The sequence below is a fragment of the Dermochelys coriacea genome, chromosome 7 (genome assembly GCF_009764565.3).
Source record: "Dermochelys coriacea isolate rDerCor1 chromosome 7, rDerCor1.pri.v4, whole genome shotgun sequence".
In the NCBI taxonomy this organism is placed as follows: Eukaryota; Metazoa; Chordata; order Testudines; family Dermochelyidae; genus Dermochelys; species Dermochelys coriacea.
In genome coordinates, this window is record NC_050074.1 from 93,031,475 (window position 1) to 93,051,866 (window position 20,392).

General features: G+C 39.2%; 1 long non-coding RNA gene across 1 annotated transcript in view; it reads left to right on the forward strand.

Moving 5' to 3' along the window:
• LOC122460978 overlaps positions 1-19,586 on the forward strand; it is a 33,173-nt gene extending 13,587 nt beyond the window's left edge. The window contains exons 2-3 of the long non-coding RNA XR_006282660.1: positions 6,378-6,454; positions 18,704-19,586. This is a non-coding gene — a long non-coding RNA (uncharacterized LOC122460978). The remainder of the gene's footprint in view (positions 1-6,377; positions 6,455-18,703) is intronic.
• The last annotated feature ends 806 nt before the right edge of the window (positions 19,587-20,392 follow it).

The following is a 20,392-nucleotide window of genomic DNA, read 5'->3' on the forward strand; positions in this document are numbered from 1 at the left end:
TGGATTTGCTCGCCTTGGAGCTTCACGGCAGCCCTCAGCTTGGCTGTTTTTTCACACTCCAGGTCAACTCCTCCTGTGTCTGACCAGGAGTTGGGAGGATTTCGGGGGAACCCAGGCCCGCCCTCTACTCCGGGTTCCAGCCCAGGGCCCTGTGGAATGCAGATGTCTAGAGTGCCTCCTGGAACAGCTGTGTGACAGCTACAACTCCCTGGCTAGTTCCCCATGGTCTCCTCCCAACACCTTCTTTATCCTCACCACAGGATCTTCCTCCTGGTGTCTGATAATGGTTGTACACCTCAGTCCTCCAACAGTCTGCATTCTCTCAGCTCTTGGTGCCTCTTGCTCCCAGCTCCTCACACGCACACCACAAACTGAAGTGAGCTCCTTTTTAAAACCCAGGTGCCCTGATTAGCCTTCCTTAATTGATTCTAGCAGCTTCTTGATTGGCTGCAGGTGTTCTAATCAGCCTGTCTTAATTGTTTCCAGAAGGTTCCTGATTGTTCTGGACTTCTCTGTTACCTTACCCAGGGAAAAGGGACCTACTTAGCCTGGGGCTAATATATCTGCCTTCTATTACTCTCCTATAGCCATCTGGCCTGACCCTGTCAAAATATTTAGCAATTTTGTCCACAAAACATAAGGCTAAAGGGACAGGAATGTAGGATGGGATGTGCTGATTCAGACCATTTGTTTAAAGACTCTTAGTTTCTTTGTGTCCCCTCTTGCTTTCATATTGTGCAGCATGGTAAGAAGGAAGAAGTGTTTAGTTTACCCTTCGACTCCCTCAATACCATTAATAGTAAGGATAGGGGAACTGGCTTGGCTAACCTAAGAAATTATCCAAACCATTACCAAAAATTGATCCTGAAAGTCTAGAAAATAGAAAATCTTTGGCTTCATTATTTTATTCTACATACAGCTCTGTATTTCCTGGATTTGGCAGTGACAGGAAGCAAAATGCAGCTGAAGCCAGAAAGTACTAGAAATCTTATGAGACTCCTGAACAGTGAAAATGTGGTACTGCTTCTAATATAAGCAGACCATCTGCAGAGGAGAAATGTAGTCCAAGAACTTCTATCCATGCTTTCCTCCTCTCCAGAGCTGCCCAGCTCAGATTTCACTGAAGAATTTATAGTGCAAACCAGCTCTGAAGTTGGAATTGATGCTGTCTTCATTCAAGAGTTTGAGGGAGGAAGAGTTCGGTTTTCTCTATTTGCCAAAAATTGTTTGGGAGAATGAAAGCAGCCTCTCATTCAAAATAAATGTTTGGATACAAAATGAGCTCTACATTCTAATGTAGTCTTTCTGAAATTTTCTAAAATTGAAAGATTAATATTCTATGAGAGAACTATTAATGCTTGCATAAAAATATCAATGTTTGTTTGTGGACTGTGATAGAATCAAGATGTTGACAATACTTTCATTATCCTCTTGTGCCAGCAGTCATTTATGGACCATCCCCCTATCAACAATGAGACAGGATCAGAAATCCAACTTCTGATATTAAGGGGTTAAAGTATTATGTATTTACTTGTAGCTGTATGTATGCTAATCCCACATGTTAATCTCTTATCAAAATGTCTTATTTTTCTTTGATCTCACTAGTTTGAGAGCAGTTGTCACAGACATCCTTAATCCCTTTCATTAAATTACAGTAGGCATTCCACCCTGAACTATCCTGCTTTGCCACGTTCAGCAAAATGACTTGTAGAGGATGTATTTTCTCCATGGTATGTATATGTATCCCCAGTAGTATCCATGGGATTGTGTATATTTGTGTACGTACATTAGAGTATATATGAACAACCCCTTAAAGTGTAGGTCTGGTTTCATTTTACTGAACACGTTCACAAATCAGTGTGCTCATTCTTTACTTAGGAACTTTTCAGTTTTGCATATTAATGGAGCCTTCAGAACGGGGAGAGGCATGTTTCTCTGGATTGTCTATTAATAATAACAGGAAGACATGTGCTGGCAACGTTGTCAATAATAATGGCATTTTTTTGGTACCAGCAAGTTTTTGTATACAGTATTTATATGTATAATTGTATGCTGTATTACATCTAAAAAAAATGGTTAACTTTGCTACTTAAGTTCTGAACAGTTAGGAAATGCCATATTTGAGATTGCATGTGCAAACTTAATTCAGTCCTGTTGTGTGCATACAACTACTGTGAAATCAAAGAAAAATAAGACACTAATTTATGCTGGCTAAAATGTATACATATCATTAACAATATGTATTATCCACACCCTAGATCTAGATATAATAGCATCGAGCACAAATATTATCATCGTTATATAACTTAAATTGGCCTATGATTTTTATATAATCCTGCTCACTTATGCTAATGCCCCCTTAATGCCTCAACTCTACTTGCGCTACATTGATGACATCTTCATCATCTGGACCCATGGAAAAGAAGCCCTTGAGGAATTTCACCATGATTTCAACAATTTCCATCCCACCATCAACCTCAGCCTGGACCAGTCCACACTTCCTGGACGCTACAGTGCTAATAAGTGATGGTCACATAAACACCACCCTATATCGGAAACCTACTGACTGCTATACTTACCTACATGCCTCCAGCTTTCATCCACACCACATCACATGATCCATTGTCTACAGCCGAGCTCTATGATATAACCGCACTTGCTCCTACCCCTCAGACAGAGACAAACACCTACAAGATCTCGATCAAGCGTTCTTACAACTACAGTACCCACCTGCTGAAGTGAAGAAACAGATTGACAGAGCCAGAAGAGTACCCAGAAGTTACCTACTACAGGACAGGCCCAACAAAGAAAATAACAGAACGCCACTAGCCATCACCTTCAGACCCCAACTAAAACCTCTCCAGCACATCATCATGGCCCTACAACCTATCTTGAAGGATGACCCATCACTCTCACAGATCTTGGGAGACAGGTCAGTCCTTGCTTACAGACAACCCCCCAACCTGAAGCAAATACTTGCCAGCAACCACACACCACACAACAAAAACACTAACCCAGGAACCTATCCTTGCAACAAAGCCCATTGCCAACTGTGTCCACATATCTATTCAGGGGACACTATCACAGGGCCTAATCGCATCAGTCACACTATCAGAGGCTCGTTCACCTGCACATCTACCAATGTGATACATGCCATCATGTGCCAGCAATGCCCCTCTGCCATGTACATTGGCCAAACTGGACAGTCTCTATGTAAAAGAATAAATGGACACAAATCTGATGTCAGGAATTATAACATTCAAAAACCAGTTGGAGAACACTTCAATCTCTCCGGTCACTCGATCACAGACCTAAGAGTGGCTATACTTCAACAAAAAAGCTTCAAAAACAGACTCCAACGAGAGACTGCTGAATTGGAATTAATTTGCAAACTGGACACCATTACATTAGGCTTGAATAAAGACTGAGAGTGAATGTGTCATTACACAAAGTAAAACTATTTCCCCATAGTTATTTTCCCCCCTGCGCCCACTGTTCTTCACACATTCTTGTCAACTGCTAGAAATGGCCCACCTTGATTATCACTACAAAAGGTTTTTTTTTGTTTGTTTGTTTTTTTCTTTCTTTCTCCTGCTGGTAATAGCTCACCTTACCTGATCACTCTCGTTACAGTGTGTATGGTAACACCCATTGTTTCATGTTCTCTGTGTATATAAAATTTCCCCATTGTATTTTGCAATGCATCCATCCGATGAATCGAGCTGTAGCTCACGAAAGCTTATGCTCAAATAAATTTGTTAGTCTCTAAGGTGCCACAAGTACTCCTTTTCTTTTTGCGAATACAGACTAACACAGCTGCTACTCTGAAACCTGTCACTTACACTAAGTATCCCATAACCACCTGCATTTACTGAAATAGGTTTTGGCTTGAGCAATTAGGGAAGCTGGCAAGATCAGGAAAGACAAGTGCTTTGCCATAGCAAGAGAGTTATTCTCATAGGCCTGTCCTGGAATGTCCCAAAGGAAGAGGACAAGACATATGATTGTTCTACCCTAGAACTGACCTAGGATGTGCCTTCACACCCTTTGCTATCTGAAATGCATGTGCACAGAACAGAGAGAGAAAGGGTACACACCATGGTACCAGAAAAACAAGGTAGAAAGCTGATTGGTTAAATCTCGTTTCAGATGACATGCATAGTAGCTTTTAAACAGGTGGGGGTATAAAAAGATGGCCTTAGGGGTGTAACTTTTTGAGACCATACCTTCTGCATAAGGTGAATGTACTATCACTGCATGAGATGGCTTCCTGGAGACTGGTATCTTATAGAACCTTTTTCCTGTACTAAATTTATTATTGGATTATAGCAGTAAACCTTACTGGCCTTGGTTATTTGGTCACTTGAGTATATTTCATAATGCATTTGGTCAAGCAACTGAATTTACAGTTTATCATCAAGTATGATATAATCTCTATTTATATTCTATTTTTTCTATAGGCCCCCTGCCTCATTCCATCAAACTGTTCTCTTTTTCCATCTCCAGTCTTGACCAACTTTCTTTACCCCATTTACCTCTCCAGCGTTCACCACTTCTTCCTCCAGTTTTGCTTCATGCACCATGCTCTCTATTCTGGCAGCCTCTCTCCTTTAATTTTCTCACATATCGCCTAGATTCTAACTTCCATTCCCTTCACTGAAATGGCTCTAAGGTGACCAGTGACTTCGTGGCCATGTCTGAAGGCCTACCTCTTTTCTCATCCTGCTGCTTTTGACATAATTAGTCCTCCTCCCTTCTGGGCCTTCTTGGCTCTGTTTTCTTGGTCTTCTTCCTCCCTATCGAACTGCTCAGCATTTTCCCCCATTTCTCAAGCAGTAGTCTAAACTGTGCGGATCTTGCCCACGTAAATGCATGTTCTTATTGCTGTTTTGTTTGTCTTCTATCTCTTGTTGCTTCAAAATGTCTGCTGCACCTACTTGTTGTATATTGCATTGATTACATTGTTAACCCTTTAGGGCAGAGTGCTTAACCTGACCCTGGGATGAGGCCTGGAGGTGCTAGCAAAGTGCAACTAGATGATGATGAGGATAGAGAAGGACTAGTTACAGTAGTTTTCTAATGACTTTTGTTCTGACCTTGCTTGAAGCAAACACATCATTGATACACTGCAGATAGATATCTATCAGTAGCATGCCCTGCATATCATTTTTTAAATTCCTGTCGAATTTTCTACAGGACTCCAGCCAACTGAGCTGTATTAAATTGCAATTTATTCATTTTAGCTGGAATGTAAATAAAATGCATTTTCTGAGCATCGGCAATGAACTACTGCAGTGTTGCAGAGTGAAAATACCACAAAATAAATGGTGTGGCAATTGTGTAGTCATTGACAGCTTTTTAAGAATAAAGGCTGTCTTCTTTTTGGAACCTGCTCAGCTCAGCTCATTCTTCCATCAGCTGTTAGTTTCCAATACCAGTGGGATTCTCTGTATACACTTGCTCTCTTCCCAAGGTGCACTCACCCTTAGCAATTATAGACAAAGCAGCTCTGAACAGGAGACACTGCTCTGTTCTTATTCTATGGAATATGGTATCAGTAGGAGGAGGTATGCAGAGGTGTACTCTTCGTGGAAAATTTACTTCCTAACCTGCTGAGGGGTTAAGGGCTATCTGTCTGTCATACGAACCAGCAGGGGATTTAAGGGAAGGGTGTGTCCTCCCACCCTTGGCTGAGAGAAGTAAGGGAAAGGGGACTGATACCCATTTGGAGCAGGGGAATAGCTTTGTTCTAGTGTTTTTAATGAGTTTAACCAATTGTACCCTTGGGCAAGGGCCTGAAACAGGCTCAGGCATGGTGTTGGTTCCTTCTTCGGCTGGTGAGTTAGGTCACCCGATAATGGGCACCCGTCTCCTAAATTAAAATATACAGTGCAAAAATATAACATAAAGGTGGTGTGATCCCATCTTGGTACACATAAATAGCCACTAGCTAATACAAGGATATTAGAAATAATCCAATTCCCTCCAGCCCTCAGCCTCCTTGTCATCCCCAAAAGGTTAACAGAGGGATGCATGACGTACATCTCAAATTAAGTCACTACAATAGACCTTGAAATGATATGGAGTTAATTTTTGACTGAGGTTGATGATGATGATGAGTTGTTACTGATGTAAATTATTGACATCAGTAACAGGGGAGATGAGACATCTTCATTATGTAATTTTAATTAATTACTTGTACAATGTTTGACATGAATTAACTGAATTTTAGATAATTTAGATAAAGTGCAGACTTGGGAATGCCTAAAAATTTAAAAGTTTTATTAATCTAAATGAAATTCAATCCCTGAGAAATCTTCATTTAACAATAGGGGTTAATGGAAACGTATCATCCTAACTCACTCTTTTCTACACAGACTCACTGAACATTGAGTTCAGTTCAGAGCTGCTTTCCTGATTTCCAAGCCCACCATGGAATTTTTCCTGCTTAACTGTAAGTCCATCTCGCTCTCAGTCTCTGACCACAGGCACTCACAACAGATACGTTCCACTGACCGTAAACTGTCAACTGAGGGCTCCTAGCCACAGCAAACAGAATTTTCACAGTAAATAGACCAAGAATAGAGAACATTCTGACAGATGCACTAAAAATAACCACTAAAACTACATACTGAACTAAATGCAAACTCTATCTCTTTGACCAGGCTCTCCTGCAACAGGATCCTCACTTTCATACTAATATATTTGTACAAAACCAACTAAGCAAAAAACTACACCTCTTTTCTGCCAGGGAAGGAAGAGAGAGTGCAACATTATTTTTAGCTGTGGGAGGCAGATATCTCTGTGATGGATAATGTATTATCTGAACACTCTCGAAGGGCTTGTCTTTGCTACCGCGCTACGTCGGCGCTGCTCCATTGATGCAGCTGCACTGATGTAGCGCATCTGGTGAAGACACACTATGTCAATGGCAGATCACTCTCCCAAAGATGTAATTACTCCACCTCAATGAGAGGTGGAAGCTATATCGGCGGGAGAACACCTCCCGCCAATGTAGCACAGTGTAGACACTGCTTTAAGTCGATGTAAGTTACGTCACTCGGAGGGAGGTTGTTTTTTTTTTTTTCACACCCCAAAGCAATGTAACTTGCATAGATTTTAAATGGTAGTGTAGACAAGCCTTAACTGTTGTTTGCTCTAAGCCTGGATGTTCTCAGTAATCTTGGCATGTAAACACTGTTACCTGTTAAGTACTGAATTAGTGAAATGGAATTTCAGGCATTGGCACAATCCTTGTACTACTGAGATGGTACGAGCATCGGGAGGGAAGAGATGTCTAACACATATAGGGTTACCAGATGTCCTGATAATTGGGACTGTCCTGTTATTAGGACTTTGACCTATATAGGACCCTATTACTGCTTCCCCCCCCCCACCCCTTTTTCACACTTGTGATCTGGTCACCGTAAAGATATGAAAATGGAATGAGACATTTGTTATCCATAAAATTCCACTGGAGGGAAAAAAAAGAGTCAAATAATGATTGGAACCTCCAATAAGAAGTAAGCATATGAATCTACTTATAGTAATAGCATTTACCTATCCACAGCTAACTCCATCAGAGCAATTACAACACAAACTATGCAGCCTCTGCAGCTGTACGTTCATGGAGCCAGTAAGTCCAGGAAAGATATATGGGGTCTGAAGAATACAGAACCTTGGCTGATGACTAATAAACTTGACCTAAGCAGCTGCCGACTCTCCCTTGTAATCTGTATATGCAGAGAATGCAAGCACTGCACTTGAAACTATTCCCAGCTGCAGCTGTTGGGTATTCATAATAAGTGTCTAATTGCTAAAGCTGTGTGTTAGGTACAATGTCAGCTTTCACATAGGGGGACGACTGTGCATTCTCCACATTGGTTGAGACACCGGACTGTCAGAATAACACTCTAAAGCAGACCTCTGTATTCTAAGAACATCCATTACTGAGCAGCATGTGCTGAACTATGTCCTTATGGCTATTTGTTACTCATAGGTATACAATACTAAGATTCTACAAATAGCTGCCATTGGTTTCTGGCTGAAGTGCACTATACAAAATGCTACAAGATGATGGGATCTAAATTAGCTGTTACCACTCAAGAAAGAAAAGGAGTACTTGTGGCACCTTAGAGACTAACAAATTTATTAGAGCATAAGCTTTCGTGAGCTACAGCTCACTTCATCGGATGTTGAAGTCATTGTGAATAGTTCTCTGAAAACATCCAATCAATGTACAGTGGCTGTCAAAAGAAGCTAACAAAAGGCTAGGAACCATGAGGAAAGGGATAGATAATAAGACAGAAATATCATGTTGTGATATAAATCTATGGAATGCCCATACCTTGAATGCAGCATGCAGTTCTCATCACCCCAGCTCAATAAAGTTGTATTAGAATTGGAAAAGGTACAGAGAAGCGCAACACAAATGATTGAGAGTATGGAATAGCTTCCACAGGAGGAGAGATTAAAAGTCCCAGTCCTTTTAAACTTGGAAAAGAGATTACTAAGAAGGTATATGATAGAGATTTATGAAATCGTGAGGTATGGAGAAAGTGAAATGTTATTTACTCCTTCACATAACACAGGAACCAGGGGTCACCCACTGAAATTAATAGCCAGCAGGTTTAAAACAAACAAAAGGAAGTACTTATTCACACAACAGTCAACCTTGGAACTCATTGCTGTGAAAGCCAAAACTATAACAGGGTTCAAAAAAGAATTGGATCCCTCAATGGCTACTAGCTAAGATCATCAGGGATGTAACCTCTGTGCTCTGGGTGTCCTTGGCCTCTGATTGCCAGAAGCTGGCAATGGATGACAAGAGTGGATAATTGCCTGTTCTGTTCATTTCCTCCAAAGCACCGGGCACTGGCCTCTGTCGGAAGACAGGATACTAGGTTAGATGCACCATTGGTCTGACCCAGTTTAGCTGTGCTTATGTTCTTATTGTCATCATTTTTTGTTTTCCTTTCTAACTCTGATTCTGACATATTGTAAAGAAACTTCACTGAAACCTAAAACTCCTGAAAACAGTTATGTGCTGCATATATACTTTATCCCTGCATAGTTGAAAGGCCATAGAGGCTGTGTGTAGCTGTGGAACTGACTTGTTAAGACATTTCAATATGAAAAAGTTTTTGGTATTGATGTTGAGTATCATTAGGAAAATCAAAGCTCTGTGAGGTGTTTTGTTTAGCAAATATATGAATAAGAATAATGGGTAGTTGTGACAAAGAGGAAATAACCGCTGGACTTTGCCAAAACACCATTCTCTCAATCAGTCTAGTTGGGGCAACCGTCATTTTCCATTTAGTATCATTCCATAACCTCATCTGAAAAAATGTTTTCACGTGTGCCTCTCCATCTTCCAGCACAGGAAACGTCCTTCACAGAAGTATTGCTTTGAATTAAAACTAGATCTTATAGAAATTTAGCCCAAGAATATCCCATTCATCTTCAGAAATAAACCAGTATTTGTTTGGGCACATCTTGTTTGAAGTCGTGTCTTTAGCTGGAATTAAAAAAAAAAAACCCTGTTAATTTAAATAGTGTAGAACATTTGTCTGAATTTTGCAATCAGCTGACTGCAGTAGACTTTAATATTTCTCATGTTTAAAGCCACAGCATATCTTTCCCATGGAGATAGTTAAACAAGGATAGAATTTGAAAATCTTACTTGAAACTGATCTTTGCCCATAAAACTACTATCTACAGGGTGCATCTCCATTTTATAACAATGTGATGTAAAGCATTCTAAAGAGGGCATACAAAGTAGCTACTGGACAATATTGGGAGAATGATAGGACATTTAAAAACAATAAGATAGTTGGACCAATTTTATGATAGTGCTAAAAGTCTTGATTAACAAGATGAAATCTCACTTGCTTCATTCACTTGGTAGTACAAAATAAAAACTAAGGGTCCAATTCTGCATGTGCTGGGGGCAGGAGTCCTTGGCATCTTCCAGGATCAGCCCCTAAAGGTATTTGTTTGAAATGAAGAAAATGGCCACATGATTTATTTTTTATTTACAAGACATATGTTGTTCCCACAAAAATAAACCCAACCACAAAGGAGATTAGCAGGGGAAGAGCTGAATAGTATTCATAAAATGATTTCATTAACAATGCAGTAGGAGAAAAGCTTCCATTCCACATCAGAATTTGTGTGCTTGTTCTTGTGTGCTGCTACTCCAGTGACGCCAGGTTGGCTCAATACCAGTGAAAGAGGTGACAATTTTTGTCAGATCTTTTGATGATTACATTTTCTGGCATGTATTTGTGCACACAAATCTGTATATCAGCATGCATTTGAAGAATCACTTTGCAAGCACCTTTCAATAGCAGTTGATAAAATCAGGAAGTGGCCTAGTCTCCTGGCAGATGCTGAGCAAACTCCCACTCTTATTTAAGTTAGTGAGAGGTGAGTGCAGTTAATGTTTTTATAGGATGATCCTCAATACTTAATTGTGTAACTGGGTTGATTTATTGAGTCCTGTTTCTGAAATGTTGACAAGCATCATTCTCTTCCTTATAGTTATAGTCTAGAATTTGGCATAAGACAAACACATTTAACTTTCTCCTGACATTCAGCCACATAAACCCTTGGACAAATCTTACAGAGGGATGGTAGTAGTTGGTAGTCTTTGCTGTGGAAGTTAATATCTGAGCAAGCCTCTTATGATAAGAGCAGAAGTTCACTTACACAGCTGGTGGTAGTTTAAATTACTTACTGATTTGAGCCAGCCCTTTTCTCTGTTTTCTTCTTAAACATGTACACGTCCTTCATGTGTTAACCTAATGTCTCATTTCACAGGGAAACAATCCTAACAGAATGTGAGGGCAAGTTGCATCTATAAGAACATTAACAGGGAGGTTTAACTTGTTTTATTGCAGAAAAGATTTTGAGAATTAATGAAACCAATTTATTACCTGACAACTATTTTATACTTGTGGTGTATCAAATGTTTTAGAAATTATTCTTTCATACCAAACTGAACAACACTGGCCATCTGAATTGGATACTAAAAACATTTAGGAGAGTATTTGCAGATATTTGAATGAGACAGTTTGGGATATAAACAAACTGAATCTAAAAGGCTAATGAGTTCAACAGCATGTTGTTAAGCATCTAAACTTTTGTTTGATCTGCCTATTTAAAGATGCATGAGAGCAAGTGGAGCACAGATAATCTCTCCCAGGCCTTCTAATAAGGGTGTAGTATATGCATGATATGAATTTCATACATAGATCGGATGCATACTAAATTAGAATGAAATCCCTTTTCAGTGACACAGTTTTCAATTCTGCCACCCACAGTGTTCTTAGCCTTAATACTGCTGCAATAAATGTAAAAGGAATTTTGATTTTCACATTGTTGGGACTTGCTGTATAAAATATTCTTTATAAGCAACATCTTTTCCTCTAGCTATTCTTCCCCTGTATTTCACTTACTTCCACTCTAACCAAAGAGCCAAAGTGAACATAACCTCTAATCCATGATATTGTAGTCCAGTTTGCTAAGTACTGAGTCACCCCTGGAATAAAACCCTCTGTTAGCTTCTTATTGCACTTGTTTTCTCCAACCCCCCACTCCCACATTAGAAAGTACTCGATGCATTTGTTTTTTCTAAATTGTATTCCTTTAAAGACATTTATCCAATGGGCTGCAGAATTATGAATACAAATGGTACTTACGAACCACAAGATACTTCTATATGAAATCTGTGTTTAATTTAATTCATATTTCATACCATGTCTGCTCACAGTAGTTAAAAATGGAGTGATTTGCATGGTCTCTTACTCCCATTAAATGGTGAAATAATCATTAGAATACTAGGATGCTATTTATCAAACTTGGATGCAGCTGTTATTTAAATAACATAATATAAAAATGCCCATCTGAACTCATTGAGATTTAGAACAGCAGAAAGCTTCTCCATTAGCTCTGAAATACAACCTTTACAGAGTAGAGTTTAATGTATTCTTATTTTAAATCCAACAATAAAAAGCAAACCAGCATTTCTAAATAAAAGAACTAGCCTTTATTGCATCTGCTCACCTTATTCTTGGCTGATAAAACTGTCTTTTAAACAGAGCTCTCTGCAATCAGTTCCTTTTAAGTACTCTTCCAGTGCACCAACTAAATGATGTTGAAGATGACTGAGCAATGACAGTCAGGCAATTTTTTAAATGAAAGAAAACTCTGGGCAGATCATGACCATTTTAATGATCATTCTGAAATGTCATATCCCTCCCAGTTACCCCAAGGTAAGAGAGATTATATCAGGAGATTTTTAAATTTCAAATAATTTTAACAAAAATACTTCATTTTTAAAAATACCTACATACACAACTTCATATGTGTGCATACAGAAATACATTATATTCACACACAGAGATGTATTCACATACACACACTATGCATTTGTTTTGTTTCTATTCTTATAGCCTATAATACCACCCTCATCTCTGTAGTAGCTAAGTGTCCTCCAGTATTGCATTAAGCAACATGACTGACATCTCTCACATGTAGTTCATCCTCTCTCCCAGGGAAGAATTGTATATGCAATCTGTAATGTTTTTGCTTTGGTAGGGTTCTGGGTTTGGATTTTTTTTTTTTAAAGTACACACTCCATTGGTTTGTTAGAGACTGAAAGACTGAAGATGTGCACCTTGCACTTAGAGTGGAAGGTGGTAAAGTTTATACACACATACACAAATCATATTTGAACAAGCTAAAATATTTTATTAATGCATTTGACGAAAAACATGGGATAATAAAATTATTAATCTAACTTTTTTATGATGATATGAGTTAGTCTGTTATAGCAATTCACCCTTTTTGCATTTTATTTATATTGATTAATCATTATCTACTACCAAAAATAGACAGTTAGTGAATGATGATAGAAGAAATCCTTTAATTCATATGTTTTTGTACATCTGAAAGTATAAGTATCTGAAGTCATTTGATTTTTCATGAAACAGCCAGTTAACTAATGGCACATAAGCAAGAAATACAGCAAAGATATTTTGCAATACTATTATGAATTAATGTTTTCAAAAACATAAGGGGAAAACAAACAAATGTACCCATATGTTTAATCTGTCCCCAGTCTGATTATCACATACAAATGTCACAATGATGTTTAAGATGGGCAGACTATTAGTTGCAATAATTTATTATAATGTCACAATATTGCCTAGCTCTCTGAGCCAGGACTACAAATCAGGGTTAACTAAGCTAATCTTGGCTTTCTAATTTCTTATTTCTTGTATGGCATTTGAGAAATCACTTAGGGTGAAATCCTGACTCCATTGAAGTCAGTGCCAAAACTCTGTCTTCAGTGAGGTAAGGATTTCAATTGTGAGCTCCCTGTCCCTCTTTGTTCCCATCTAAAAATTGTCGCTAATTATAATTACTCACCTTTAGTTGTTTTGAGATCAACAGATTAAAAATTCTATATAAATATTAAGTATTGCCATTGTTCTAAAAGTACAGGGTCTTAGAATACGTAATGAAAACATCAACTGTAAATTTAAAAAGGCAATTTCTAGCATTTTTCATACAATTTGAATCAAATGTCATTTAACTCCCTTACTTGCTGTATTTTTTCATAGCTGTGCCTTTTTTACAATTATTTCAATATCCAAAGTTAAAATTGTCTTTAATTTGTATTTTTCTGAATACTTGGTTGCTATTATTGTGAAACTATGCATGTATAGATAGACCTGAAAATATACTAAAAGTCTGATTCTGATTTGACACTTGGACCACACCACTGTATGTGAATAGGGCTGGCATGGGTGAAGAGTCTGCACACAGATTGTGGGAGCGATGGGGTTAGAACATCTCCCCAGATAGTCAGTCATACCTGCACTCTGTTAAGCATAGCTAGATTAACAGGTGTTCCTGTCAAGAGTGATGATAGGCTTCTTTATCGGTAAGCAGCTGATGAGAGGGGTGTATAGATCCACTTGGGAAAAGCGGCAGGAGTGCAGGGGCTGAAGTTGAGGATGGCTGTGGTAGCAGTCTCTGTGGGACTTGGCTGAAGTAAGCTATATCTTTATTTTGAGCTGTGGCTGAGGGAAGCCTTGTTTTATTTAAGTTTATGTTTAATATTTATGCTTAGGTGTTTAAGGGGTGGCAGTTTGGGACATTTATGTTTCACAATCAAATATGCTGTACAAGTATTCAGATATCACTCAGGTATGCAGAATTCTTCCTTCAGTTAGCTTTCCCCCCAACCTGGGTTTCACAAGGGCCTTCTCTTTCAGTCACATCTTCAGCAAAGTTATCTATTGACTTCCGTGAATCTACAGTTTGCAGGTGGCTCCACGTTTCTGGCTGCATTGTACTTAGAGTGTGTCCTGCTTTAAGTATAAGCTGGCCATTGTCTCTAATTGGCAAACATGAAACACCACATTTCATTTTACTTGGTGTCACCTGATTAGCCAACTTGTTGTCTAATATAAAATCAAGGTTGTGAGAAGGCTGTGCTTAAAATATTTGCTAAACATGACTGATGCTAGGAAGCTTGTCAGGATGTAAGTACTCTGTTCTCTTCTGTCATCTCTTGAATGCACAGTGAAGTTGAGATGTCTGTCTAGACAGATGTGTAGTGTTTTAGGGCGTATCTACACAGAGTTATTCTGGAAAATAAGAGCATCCATATGGGGGTTAATCAGGAATAGCTATTCTGCTTTAAATTCATACCCTACCTTAATGCAAATTAACTTCAGTGTAGACAAGCCTTTACTCTCTTGGTAAGGCCCACTGTAGGTGCATGTGAGAGGCACAGTTCTCCTTCTTAGCTAACCTGGCAGCCACAGGACTCTCTCACCATCACTTTCAGACGCCTACAGTCAAGGCTGATTGTAGATCTGCTGCCAGAGTTTTAATGCTAAACCTGACCTTCTCCCAGTACTATCGTATTCACGTCAAATGTCACACACTTGAAATCACTCTGAGCAAAACTGCTGCTATGTACATTTTATTTCTCAGCCTGATGACTTTAACTAGTCATAGAACTAATCTCCTACAGATGAAGCAGAAAATGCATTCTGCTGCTTGTTCTTAGCCAGAGCTTTTCTGACTCACTGATATCCAGCTATCTCCCTTTAGCTCCTTATTACAAGCAATCTCATTATAGGCACTAATTCCCTCCCCCCACCCCCCATGGCACTGAGGTCGTGAGAGAATAATACACAACAAATAGTTTGACTCATGCACACCTTTCACCTCTACACACAATAATAAGACCAGCATTTGCACACAGACTCAAAAAGGAGTGATTTCCATAGCAACAGCAAGAATACATTAAATAGTCTGAATGCTGCCTCAGAGACAGTGTACAGAGCACCTTCTTTAGAAATACATAACAACATGGGCTCTGAACTGCATTTGCTGTGTTTATATATGGAAAAGATTTGCATAACATTATTTTCAGGTCAAAAAACTGGTCTTTTATTTCTAAATAAACTCAAAAAGAAACAAGAATTGTACATGGATGGATGTAAAAATACCACTAAAGTAATCAATTCTATATAATTACTGATGATACTTGTTCAGAACCTATTGCAGGATTCGCCCATCACTTTTTCAGCATGTTTCATACAGCAGCTCAGTGGACTAATATTAATAAAGGATCTAGTGGTAAGGGAAAAAGCCACCTGAAGCAAGCAGCAAGAAAATGGTAGCACAACAGATGTAGAAAACCAGGATCAACTGGGGCTTCATTACAAAAATAGCAGGGGCTTCCTGCTGTTGGAAGATGGGGAGGCAATATAGCTAGCATTTGACAATACAAGGAGAATCAATTTTGAAGAATTGGAAACCTTAACTCCACCCCCTAAGATGGGTGTGTGGCCCTCTGCTCATTGTCACTTCCTGTTCCATTTCCTCTGTGCTCACCAATGTGTGCACACATAGCAGCAGAGCTTTCAGGCTCCCTACTTGTGCCTTCCCAGAAGGCTAACACATTAGTGAGACTCCAGAGAAGGCTGTAATGTTTATTAAATGGTTAGGGGGCTGACCACTGAGGAAAGGCTAAAAATAAATAGGCCCTGATTTTATAGTGAGAGCTGTATGAGTGGCCTAGGTTTCTATGTGACAACTGAAGGCTAATGTCACCATCTGCATTTATTTGCAGGGTATCAAATTGGGAATTATTGGTTTGATTAGATAAAAGAGGAACTAAGTTATTGAAAGTAACTGATGAAATTTAATGTGAAAATGTAGGTTGAGTATCAGGAAAAAAAAATTCTCAACAAGGACTGTTATGCTGCCAGGCAATAGGGAAAGTGGACTGTGGAATAGTCTTAGGGAAATGGTGGGATCAGTACTGTTGAAGTTACTCCGATTTAGAGTTTTAGTTTAAAAAAAAAAAAAAAAGTCAGCAATCTTGCTTCAGGGTGAGTGCGGTGAAGTGGATGCTCTAATAGAAACTAAGCACGCTGGTCGATCCATGAAATACCATGTACCTCTCTCCTCCAAAAATATGACCAAGGCTGCTCAACATATCTGACAGTTTTATTTCTCTGTTACTTTTGACATGAATCTTGTTTCTTTGTTCTAACCAAGTGGGCACTTAACACAGTTGTGCGGTGTTTTGGTTTGTTTTTTTTAAAGTATCAGGTCTTTTAATTTGGTGTGATAGAACCTGGTAGCTAGAGAACAGAGAAGTGATGTTTCTGATTAGTACAAAAGAAGCAACTACGAGCATTTTCTTGTGTGTGCAGCCAATAACACAGTGTTAGATTATATTGTGCAGAGTATAAAATACGGCCAGATTTGGACACGTAGATCTGAGCTTTCCAAGGTATAGAAGACTAATGGGCTAGCCTCTTTGTAGGGAAAAAGTCTTCTGTTCTTTTTCAAGATACTGTGTGAAAATACAGCCTCTTTGTTAGTCCTGAGGCTAAATTCCAAGGTATAGAAGACTAATGGGCTAGCCTCTTTGTAGGGAAAAAGTCTTCTGTTCTTTTTCAAGATACTGTGTGAAAATACAGCCTCTTTGTTAGTCCTGAGGCTAAATTCTGCACTTAGTGACTGCTGTAAATCCAAAGCAACTCCACTGACCCCTGGCCAGATTGGCCCAGTAAATACTAAGAATGGGAGTAAGGTGAAGAGGCATCACCTTTCTCCATAAGCCTGTGAATATCCTTCCTTTTTGAACTTCGCATGGCTGCAGCTTTAGGTTTTCTGAGGAGGCTGACTAGAGGGTGAAACTGAATGGCCTGTGATATACAGGAAGTCAGACTAGATGATCTAATGGTCCTTTCTGGCCTTAAACTGTATGAATCATTGTATCCTGGAGCCAAAAGACTTGTGTATCATATTACTTCAAGGAAGGTGAATGAGGAAATGTTCAAAATACAAGTCCTGTGATGATTTTACTGTTGACAGTGATTTATTATTTCAGGTCTTTGGCTGAGGTGGTTAGTTTAATGACAACAGAATGAATGTTATTGCCTTCAAAAAAATGAACACAGGTTTTAGCCCTAGCTGGTCCTGGATATAACTAATTGTAACTGCTATGCAAAGGTAAGGATGAAAAATTTAGTTGGGGTTGGACCTGCTTTGAGCAGGAGGTTGGACTAGATGATTTCCTGAGGTCTCTTCCAACCCTAATCTTCTATGATTCTATGAAAAGCCACAGAGCAACTGAAAAACAATATTTTCCAGCATATTGAGCTTTTCCAGATTTATGGGGCACTGATAACCCCCTTGCTTCTGTTTTTCTCATTTCATCTTTTCCATTATTAGGTTAACCTGTTCAGAAGTGATGTGGGTTAGGTCTGGCTTCATGGATGCCATGGTGAAAAGAGCGAGGCAGCTTGGCTAACAAATATATTAATACAACTTGTATCTTTTCTTTTGCTGTTGTTGGCTGTACTTACCCTTTAGAACTGGCCTTACTGTTCATTAGCTAAATCAATAAACATAATGTATCTTAAACATTTATTCTTTTTCTTGGAAAAGATAGGGCCTGAGCTATGGGTCCTCTCTCTCCTTCTATTTTCCCCCATATTCTTCTCTGCTGCAGCTATTTGCACTCAAGTGAACAGTGCTGGCTGGGGACTGTCTTGTTGCATATTTCTGAAGTGATTAAATGAGCACACTAGTGGTCATTTCAAATGAAAAATAGAAGACTGCACAATAAAATTGTTACTGTGCCACCAAAGACATACTTATCAAAGAAAGAAGTAGTGCCGGTAGTACTATTCACACCATTAGAAAATAGGAGCATAGTAAGAGCCCAAACATCAATAGAAACCAGAGTAAGAACCTACAATTCAAACTCTTCTTGCCTTTAAAAGGGGGGCACAGTTTTTCAAACCATGCACATTCAGATTAAGTTTTACTAAGTATATGATTCCTGGCAACTACAGTGGCTTTAAAAAATGGGTTATAGCCTTGGTGTCTCAGTCTCTCCTGCTTAACAAACACTTCAAAAGGTGAGTATGTGCAACTCCAGAAATCTAGATTTGCTCAATAGGACTATTTTAACTCTAATTTCTCTAAAGAATCCTGCAGAAACTAATTTCAATTAAAATTAATTGGGAAGAACAGTACTGAAAGCTGCTTTATTTCATCCCACCCAACCGTCCTTTCCCTTCTTAAAAATGCAATGTTCCTGTGTCAAAACCATACAAAAATAGGTTTTGGTTTGTTTGGTGTTTTTGTTTTGCAGAAACGAATGATTCTTGCGACTCCATAATGTCAGGTGGCATTGCCAGAAAATATACTGAACAGAGACTAAAAAGGGAGCAGCAGGTTGTAATGAAATGTCTTGTCTTGTATTGAAGCAGTAGAGTCACATGATTCTCCATGTATCCTTTAAGCTAGTAATAAAAAATTACTCATCTTGCCAGCCTTAGTAACAAATGGCTGATAGTCTAAAAGGTCTGTTTTGTGACAGAAAAATACAGCACTAAGTATACCAGTTGCTTGATCAGAGATTCACTTCTGAAATTGCAAGATAAGGAGGAATGATCTGTCTTTACAATGCAACTCCAAGGTGGTTCTTCTTTTTTTTTTTTTTAAAGTGCTGCAAAGTGAAAACATCTTCTAGTGCCAATACCAGATCTTGCTCATATCACCTTAGGAAAGTTTTTAAATGTTTAATAAAACACTTCTGGGCCATGGAATGGAAAGCGCTACAGGAAGTATTATTTACATTTAGTGTTATCTGTAGGGATCATGTGGAGGAAAAAAATTGTCACCTCTTATGTCTACACTGCCCCCACCCCAAAAAAAAAAAGACCCAGGGCAGCAAGTCTCGGAGTCCAGGTCAACTGATTTTGGCTTGTGGGGTCGTGCTGTGGGGTTAAAACCAGCAGTATAGACATTTGGGCTTGGGCTGGAGCCTGGCTCTGACACCCAGCTAGTTGGGGAGGGACTCAGAGCCCAGGCTCAAGCTCAAACCTGAACATCTACACTGCTCTTTCTAGCCCCATAGTGTGATGCCTGCAAGGCCCAGGTCAGTTGACCCAGACTGAGGCTTGCTGCCATGGGTTTGGGGTGGGTTTTTGTTTGTTTGCAGTGTGGACATACCCTTAAGAACAAGGAAAGAGGTTTTCTTGGGATTGTCAGTGTTCAACCCAAAACTCCTTCCCACAAAAAAAAACAGATGCCCAGTTTAATTTACTTGTTTGTTGAAGTTGGGTGTGGGAACTCTATGCCTTGTCGTCTTTGAGCATAATCCATATAAAAGGATGTGCAGCCTTCTGGATGATGCAAGTCCCCAAAGACCTCAAACACTGCATCCTTGGTAGAATGAAATATCTAGGGGACAAGATGGCCCATTTTATAAGCCCAACGAGGAGAAAAAGCACTCGCCCCATTATAGGGAGTTGGGGAGCTGTTGTGAAGGTTCTGCTTCAGTCACCTTTTGCTATTTACAAGAATGACAAGCCAGTCATCTCTTCCACCAAAGAATTTCCTTCAGCTTTAGGGCCAGTTATAAGGTACTGTGGAGCATGGGGAGATCCTTCTGTTCTATCTCCTCACCCCATCACTGGCTAATTCTGAAGGATTATAACAATTAGCTCACCTGGATGCTCAGTAGTAATGTCTTATTGCATGAGGGCAATGTTCAGGCTGCATGCCTCCTGCCTTCATCTCCTTTGAGCTTTACCCTGTACAGGCCACCATACCTTTAATAATCTTCCCAGGCTGACAGATTCAGTGAACCAGAGAGAAACTTGCCAAACTCACTAGAGCTGGCTGAATTATTTGTTGTGAATTTAATTCTTCTCTCCTAGGCACTAATTGTTTGCTAGCAGATCTGGATTTCAACAAATGTATCTGGAATTTGCCAGATAGGCTGATGTTTTCTGGAGAAAGTGCACCATTGTATCCTCTTAAACGGGGTAACATT